Source organism: Benincasa hispida, chromosome 12, assembly GCF_009727055.1.
Source record: "Benincasa hispida cultivar B227 chromosome 12, ASM972705v1, whole genome shotgun sequence".
Taxonomy (NCBI): Eukaryota; Viridiplantae; Streptophyta; class Magnoliopsida; order Cucurbitales; family Cucurbitaceae; genus Benincasa; species Benincasa hispida.
In genome coordinates this window covers 30,386,512-30,394,918 of record NC_052360.1, presented here as the reverse complement: position 1 = coordinate 30,394,918, position 8,407 = coordinate 30,386,512, and the positions used below count along the sequence as shown (strand labels likewise).

Below are 8,407 nucleotides of genomic sequence, written 5' to 3'. Positions count from 1 at the left end.
ATGGTAGGGACCACCCTTCGGGTCAAGATTCAGGTGGGTTCAAATGTGGACAACAGCAATGGAAAAGAACAGTGCCACAACCTGACATAAGGTGGGGAGGTCAGACACTGTAATGATGGATAAATTTACATTTTAGACCTTGACACTCTAGGTTTATTTGAGAGAAGTTTTTTTTTTTTTTTTTTTCCAGAAATGAACTTTCAAGGACGAAAGTTCTTTAAGGGGGGAAGAATGTACCACCACGAATTTTCACTTTTTATATGATTTCGATAATTTTGTTATTGGAGGACATTTTTGGAATTTTAGATTTGAAATATAAGTGTGGGAATTTAAGTGTTGACGTGAAAATTATTCAATTTTGAAATTCCATTTGAAAATTAATGACAGGAATTTTGAAATAAATAGTATAAAGTGGATTAAGGAAATGATTTAAATGTAATTACCTTTTTAGTTATTATTATTATTATTATTTAAAGTAAAAAGAAGCCTCTCCCTTCTCCCCACACAAAAGAATTTTTTTTTTAAAAAAAAAACCCTTTTTCCCATACTTCTTCCTCCTGCCGCCGCCGCCATCCTCACTGCCCAGAACGACCTCGCCGCCACCTCCGTCACCGTCGCTTGTTCGCCCATGGATCGTCGCCGCTTGTAGTCACTGCCACTTGTTCGCCCGTGGATCGTCGCCGCTCGTCGTCACTATCGAAGTGTCGCTCACGCCCGTGGGTCGCTGCCGCTCGTCGTCACAATCGGAGTACCACTCGTACGCCCGTGGGTCGCCGCTACTCGCCGTCACGTCGTCCCTTCCACGCCTGTCCTTCATCCGTATAGCTGTCGATCGTCTTCCAGCCGCCAGATCTGTGGTGCAGCAGCAGATTCGACGCCTAGCCACCAGCCACGCAGGCTTCTTCCGGTCATTGCTCATCGCACTGCCGTCGGAGACCACGCGCCGCCAGACCTCTCTTTCGTTCGCCACCGTTTTGTCGATTTTGAGTGTTGAGACTGGTTGGGTAAGTGTTTTTCCGAAGTTCGAAGATTTATTGTTAACTAAGATTTTGGTATGGTTTGATTAACTCCTAATGTTGGGATTCTAGAATCAAGATTTGGGAGGATTTTGAGGTGGTCCACAAGGTTTGAAGTTTAAGACCAATTTGGGGGGGAGGAAGGGTGCAATTTGTTAAGGGGCTTCAAGGCTTTGCTTGGCAAGGAGAAATAGGCTTGCTTAAACTAATTTGGATTTACTTTGAGGTAAGTAATTTTACTACTGGAATCGCTTTTGTGCCCGGCGATACACTATAGATTTAACATTGAGGTTCCTGTAGCAGTTTTTCTTTGAATAATTTTGATTGTTTCGAGGTTAGATGAACTGCTTAGAAAGGATATATGAGCATGTGGTAATATATCGGAATATCATTACGTTTAAGCTCGATTTGGAATTTTAGTTATGAGAATGTGTAGACCGTATGATATATATTACGAAATCCCGAATACTACATTGTTTACATGATTTAGTGCATGAAAGTGATGTGCTACAGTTGATTCATTTAAAACTAGATTAAATATGCATGTTGAGGTTAATTAACGTGAGGTTGACGATGAGAAGATTTTAGAGGATTTTTGATTAGGTGAATGTTATATGTAATATGAAGTTAGATAAAATCTCCTTTCCATTCCAGACTATGTGACTGCATGAAAGTAATGCACGTCCAAGGACGCTAATACATGAAAGAGATGTATTAAGGCTGGTGTGTATGAAAGTGATACATACTTAGAGGGTACTGGGGTATACAAAAGAGGTACATACTCAGTGGATTTTGTGTATGCGTAACCATGTGTACGAAAGAGATACGCATCCCTACATTTTAGAGAGGGTCTGGTGTGTACGAAAGAGGTACATACTCAGTGGATTATGTGTATACGAAAGAGGTGTATACATAATTAGATGTACGAAAGAGGTACATACTTAGTAAATTAGGTGTATACGAAAGAGGTGTATACTTAACTAGGTGTGCGAAAGAGGTACACCTTTAGTGGGTTGTGTGTATACGAAAGAGGTGTATATGTAACCATGTGTGCGAAAGAGGTACACATTAAGTGGGTTTATGTGTATACAAAAGAGGTGTATACATAACCATGCGTATGTAAGAGATTGTGTTTCCTTTGGGATTCATCAGAGTTTGTGGGTCCTACGGAACTTACTAGAGGTAGTGGACATACTTAACTTCAGTAGGATAGAAATAAGTTTTTCATGTATATATGTGTTCCATGAGGACTAGAGCAGTTTATATGTTCCACTAGGGGCAGACATCAAGAGGACATAGATGCCTAGCCTGACCCCAATAGTGGGGTTACTTATTGAGTATTTCATACTCATTCTTTCTTATGTTGTTGTTTCAGGTAAGGGTAGAGATGCACCGGCGATGGCGCAGCGGCTGTCTCTTATACACATCTAGATGTGTATAAGAGACAGGGGTTACTTATTGAGTATTTCATACTCATTCTTTCTTATGTTGTTGTTTCAGGTAAGGGTAGAGATGCACCGGCGATGGCGCAGCGGAATTCATGATCGTGCCACTGGGACTAGTTTTTACACTTCCGCATCATGAAATTTAGAGTCCTTATTTTTCCCTTAATGTTTAGTTTTACTGTTAAAAACTTATTATTAAGGATTATTTTTTTATACTTTTAATAGTATTTACAAATTATGGGTACCCTATTATTTTTTTAACAATTGCATTTAATAAATAGCTTTTGAACTCCTCTTGTCTATTTAGCATTTATTTCAACATAACTGAGCGTCGTTTCAAATCCTAGGCATGCATTTATTTTAGTAACGGCCTAACCTAAGTCCTAAGGGGTCGGGTCGTTACATGTGGTCATCTTGTTTGTGTGGGAGCACATGAGCAAGAATAAAGACTTAGGAAGAAGGCCTCTCGACACTTCGCAAACACATCGTATGCGTCCTACAATTAGGCACAAGTGTGTGTAGCATGATCGCATAGCTTGCATTAGCTGGGGTTGTCCTTACGGTCAATCTTAAAGGTTGCGATGAAGACATCCTCACATTTTATCTATTTTTCCATGCATTTTACTACTCGTCAACAGTTGTCGTGTCTCTACCTCTCATTCATATTCTCATCGTTTAATCTGTTAGTTAGGAGTATGAGTAGTTGTAGCTTCAAACCCCATCATTCTTTTATTCATCCGCTGCAAGCACATCACCGCATAGCATTTAGCTACAAGTCCCTGAGTTTGACCTCGGATCACCCGAGAAACTTGCGTTCTCGTTATACTTGGCGAGAGCACAAGAAAACTTATGACAGGAACGCATGGTCATCGTATATAAGAGTAACGCATATTTTCATTCCAACGCATGACCACCGACGTATGAGTATAAACGCATAACCTAAGACATGCATCGCATAATTGCGTTTCCCCTTAATTTTATGCCATCATCATCCTAGTGAAGTGAAATCTCTGTCATAAACGGTGTTATATAACGAGACGGAGACCTTAACACTTTATGGTCAGCTCTTATACAAACTCTTTGTATACGACGACCCCGCTCGCATGTCCCTTACACAAATGATCAGGATCAGACCATCTGTGACAAGTCACAACAATTGTGACCATTCCACAAAGCGGGCCGCATCCATAGCGTTAGGACAAGGTTTTTCTCCTATATTCATTTACTACAGACCATTTTGGTTATCCCTTAAGACATGATCCACTTGTATGTCACCACATACATGCTTAAGTTACATACAAACAACCAGGGATTTTAGTTTATTGGTTTGTGGTAAAGCAAATAAAACAATTAACTGAGCAAAATCAAAATGTGAAGTAAAATATCATATATTATACATCACAAGAGTTCGTACAAATTGTTTACAAACTACAGGACACGAAACTTCAGTGCATCAACCCCAACACATTTTTGCTGAAGGAATTAGTATGCAATTAGCAAAAGAAATTAGGATCTTAAGCACTATAATTTCATTAGTTTTAGCATAGAAACACGCAAGTACATTAATTAAAGTATGGTTTTGAAGATATACCTTTGTTGAACTCTTCAAATCTTCAAATTTCAGCTCGAATCTTCTCAGAAACCTCTTGTAGACCACCACTTAATCTTCCCTACTATTCTCCAGGACCTTAGATTAGATTGTGGGATCCAAAATGAGTTTAATCAAGAAGGGATTTTGGAGAAATTTTCCAGATTTTGTATCATTGGTCTTCCAACCTTCAATTGCATCACTTTCTCAGTAGATGCTTTTTCTATTTTATTCTCCTTTAACATGCAATTTCATTTCCTAGGAGTTTGACACAAATCCCAATTAATTTGAATGGAAAAATGAGTGTTTAAAGTGGAAAAATCCCACTTATGGTATTTTCCCATTTTCAATTCAATTTTAAATTAAAATTCAATTTTTATTTTGAAATCAAATTTCAAAAAGATAAAATAGAAAAATAATAATATTAATTAAAAGTTAATATTTAATAATTAATTTTAACAAAATTAATTCTAACAATTAATTAAACAACTTTAATTTATTAAACTAATTTAATATTAAATTAATTAAACATCATTTTCCAATATGATTCCCTATTCATGTAATCAATATTTAGATCAAATTTAAATATCCAATTTTTCAATTTTTTTAATTCAAGAATTAAACGTGTAATTATATCGTATATAATTACTAATTCCCTTAATTCGTATTTGAACGCTCAAAATTTACTCATCACGCTATTATAAGGTTTAGTCCATTTGTGAGCTAGTAGGGGATCTAATGGACCTACAGATCATGGGCTCAAACGATCCGAGATCAATTGGGTAAACTCTTTAAAATGTATTAATCAACATTCGTTAACTACCGAGTCACTCCACTAAAGCTCAGTAGTTGCACTCCTCTCACTGTAGATATATTTATGTCCACTTGATTTAACCATAATCAGAAAGTTGGCCCTTCATAGGTTGTTCGTAATAACGGCTGGGTCAAAAGCAGTTTTACCCTTGAGATTACATCTTACTCCTTAAGTCCCACTGATCCTCTAATGAACAATTGGTTTGTGATCAAATCACCAAACAAAGTCCCTCTTGGACCAATGAGAGGGTAGAGCGCCTTATTCAAGACTCGGAGTCAGTACTTAAGAGAACAACCTCTCTATTATCCATAAAAATGAGTAGGAGTGAATTCCATCTTGCACCCTATGTCCCCAGCTAATCTACCTAGTCTTACACTTGAAATGGGAGGCTTATTGAGCTGGTGCTGTTGCGCCAACTCTCACTCATACAAATCTAAGGATAATCCCGAATAAACAGAAGTTCATAGTTATCTCACATTAAGGTCAAGTTACCTAGATCATAGCTTTGAAATAGTTAGTCTTAAACACTAAACAATGTTATAAAGTAAGAATGACCTATTTTATGGTCCGGTCTTATACAAACTCTTTGCATAGGACGCCCCCACTCGCATGTCTCCACATGAACGATTCAGAATCACATCATTTGTACAAAGTACAAAGTGAACCGCATCCAATAGTGTTTCAGAATAAGTTACCCAGCCTTATCTGTATATCTATAGACCATTTTGTTTATCTACTCCAACTTGATATACTCTTATGTCTCCACATAAAGTCTAAGTAATCATGTTATAGCCATGGATCTTAGTTTATAGGATTTAATGCAATACACATATTTAATAATAATTTTATTGAACAAAACCTCATTAACATCTTTATTGAAAATAAAATATGTTTAATCCTATAAACTACGAGTTTTAAGGACATACAATCCAACAAACTCCCAGTTGGACTAAAACTCTAGTGGGTTTATATATATATACAAATATATACAATGTTGGGTATGAGAGAATAAATACAATAAACTAGGGCATTAGGTACCCAGTAATTCTCTCACTTGCCCTAGATTTATCTTTCTCGTAGTCTTAGTCCCACTAGATGACCCTTGAACCTTTTAGCTGGGAGGGCCTTTGTAAATGGATCGGCTAAGTTGTCCTCTGAGGCGATTTGCATGGCGATCATGTCTCCTCGGTGTACTATCTCCATGATTAGATGGTACTTGTACTCAATGTGCTTACCATGCTTATGACTTTTAGGTTCTCTAGAATTTGCAACTGATCCATTGTTATCACAATAGAGAGTGATAGACAGATGCATATTTGGAACGACTTCCAACTATGTCAAGAACCTTCTAAGCCATACCACTTCCTTGGCTGCCTCGTACACAGCTCCATACTTTGCTTCTATGGTGGAGTCAACAATACAACTTTGCTTTATACTCTTCCATACTATAGCTTCTCCATTAAGAGTGAATATTGATCCTTAAGTTGATTTCCTAGAATCCACGTCGGTTTGAAAATCAGAATCAGTGTATCCTATAAGGATCAGATCCTTAGCCTCATACTCGAGCATATAGCATATGTTGGGGCATGTACACAACATGGCATACATCAGACTTCTAACTGTTGATGTATAAGAAATTCGTTTCATAACCTCAACCTCTTAAAGTGTCTTAGAATATTGTTTTCTTAGACAAATGAATTCCATGCCTGAAAAGTATCATACCTCTTTTGGAATTTTGCATTTTATATCTAAACAATATTTTGTCTATATAAGATGCCTGAGATAATGCTTGCGTTTTGTTCTCATGGTTCTGAACTATTTGGATCCCAAGAACATATTGTGCATTTTCCAAATCCTTCATTTGGAATTGCGATGCTAGCCATCTCTCAACGTCAACTAGGAATTCTACTTCATTTCCAATGAGTAGAATATCATCAACATATAAAACCAGAAAAGCTACAGTTTTGTTGACAATCTTCTTGTAAACACAAGGTTCTCAGTGTTCTATTCAAAGCTATAAGAGTTGATCGCAATGTCAAATCTCATATTCCATGATCTAGATGCTTGTTTTAGCCCATAAATGGATCTTTTAAGCTTGCAAACTTTTTGCTCTTGACCCTGTTCTATAAACCCCTCTGGTTGAGACATATAGATACACTCTTCAAGATAGTCATTCAGAAAAGCTGTCTTGACGTCCATTTTCCATATTTCATAATCATAAAAGGAAACAAAGGAGAAGAGTATTCTAATAGACTTAATCATGACAACCGGAGAGAAGGTTTCTTTGTAGTCTACCCCATCTCTTTGGGTAAACTATTTTGCCACGAGTCATGCTTCGTAGGTTTGTACTTTAATAGCTTGGTCTCATTTTCTCTTGTAGACCCATTTGCAACCAATAGGTTTTACCCCTTTTGGTTAATCTACAAGTTCCCAGACTAAATTGAAGTATATCGACTCCACTTTCAGGTCCATGGCTTTTATCCATTGGCCTCTATTCACATCTTCCATTGCTTGTTTAAAAGTCAATGGATCCTCTAAGCCATCATCAGGTTTGACGACCTGAGTTTCTGTTAAACCTATGTAACGGTCAGGATGTTGAACAATCCTCCCACCACATCGAGGCATTCTCAACTCTTGAGAAGGATGTGAAGTACCAGTTTCATTAACAACTCTTGTTGAAGGACCAACTTGATCAATAACTCTTGTTGATTTATCTGTAGCTTTTATGGACATTTCATTTAATACTAACTTACTGCGACATTGATGATTCTTTATGTGGTTCTCCTCTAGGAATGTTGCATTTGTTGATACAAATACTTTATCTTCCTGGGAATCATAGAAAAAAACACCTTTTGTCTCTTTAAGATAGCCTACAAATAGACATACATTTGATTGACATTCCATTTTCTTCAAGTTTTGCACCAACACATGTGCTAGACATCCCTAAATACTGAAGTGACATAAACTACCTTTACATCCTCTCCATAACTCGTAAGGTGTTTCTGAAACACTTTTCGAGGGAACCATGTTCAAAATATATACAACAGTCTTTACTGCATGTCCCTAAAAATAATTTGGCAAATGAGCATAACTTATCATCGAACGAACCATGTCGAATAGGGTTCTATTTCTACTTTCCACTACTCCATTCTGTTGAGTGTACCATGTGCTGTGAGTTGGGACTGAATTCCATGTTCTACCGTGTGCTATGAGTTGGGATTGAATTTCATGTTTTATTAAATAGTTCTGGAATTTTAAGTCCAAATACTCACCACTTTGATCTGATCGAAATGTTTTAATCTTTTTACCTAATTGATTCTCAACCTCTGCCTTATATTCCTTGAACTTTTCAAGGATTTTTGACTTATGATGCATTAGGTAAATGTGGCCATATTTAGAATAATCATCGATAAAGTTGGTGAAATATTCAAACTCTCATCTTGCTTTAACATTCATCGAACCACAGAGATCTGAATGTACTAGCTCAAAGGGTTCTTTAGCTCTAAGACCTTTTCCTGCCTCTACAACAAGTTAGACTTCTTTT

At 37.0% G+C, this 8,407-nt stretch overlaps 1 long non-coding RNA gene across 2 annotated transcripts; it reads left to right on the top strand.

Moving 5' to 3' along the window:
• The first annotated feature begins 512 nt into the window (after positions 1-512).
• Positions 513-2,580, top strand: LOC120068089. 2 transcript variants are annotated; one of them, XR_005479083.1, is made up of 3 exons: positions 513-1,004; positions 1,089-1,242; positions 2,517-2,580. It is a non-coding gene; the product is annotated as an uncharacterized LOC120068089 (long non-coding RNA). The 2 variants fall into 2 exon arrangements; XR_005479084.1 differs by lacking the exon at positions 2,517-2,580 and adding an exon at positions 2,392-2,427.
• The last annotated feature ends 5,827 nt before the right edge of the window (positions 2,581-8,407 follow it).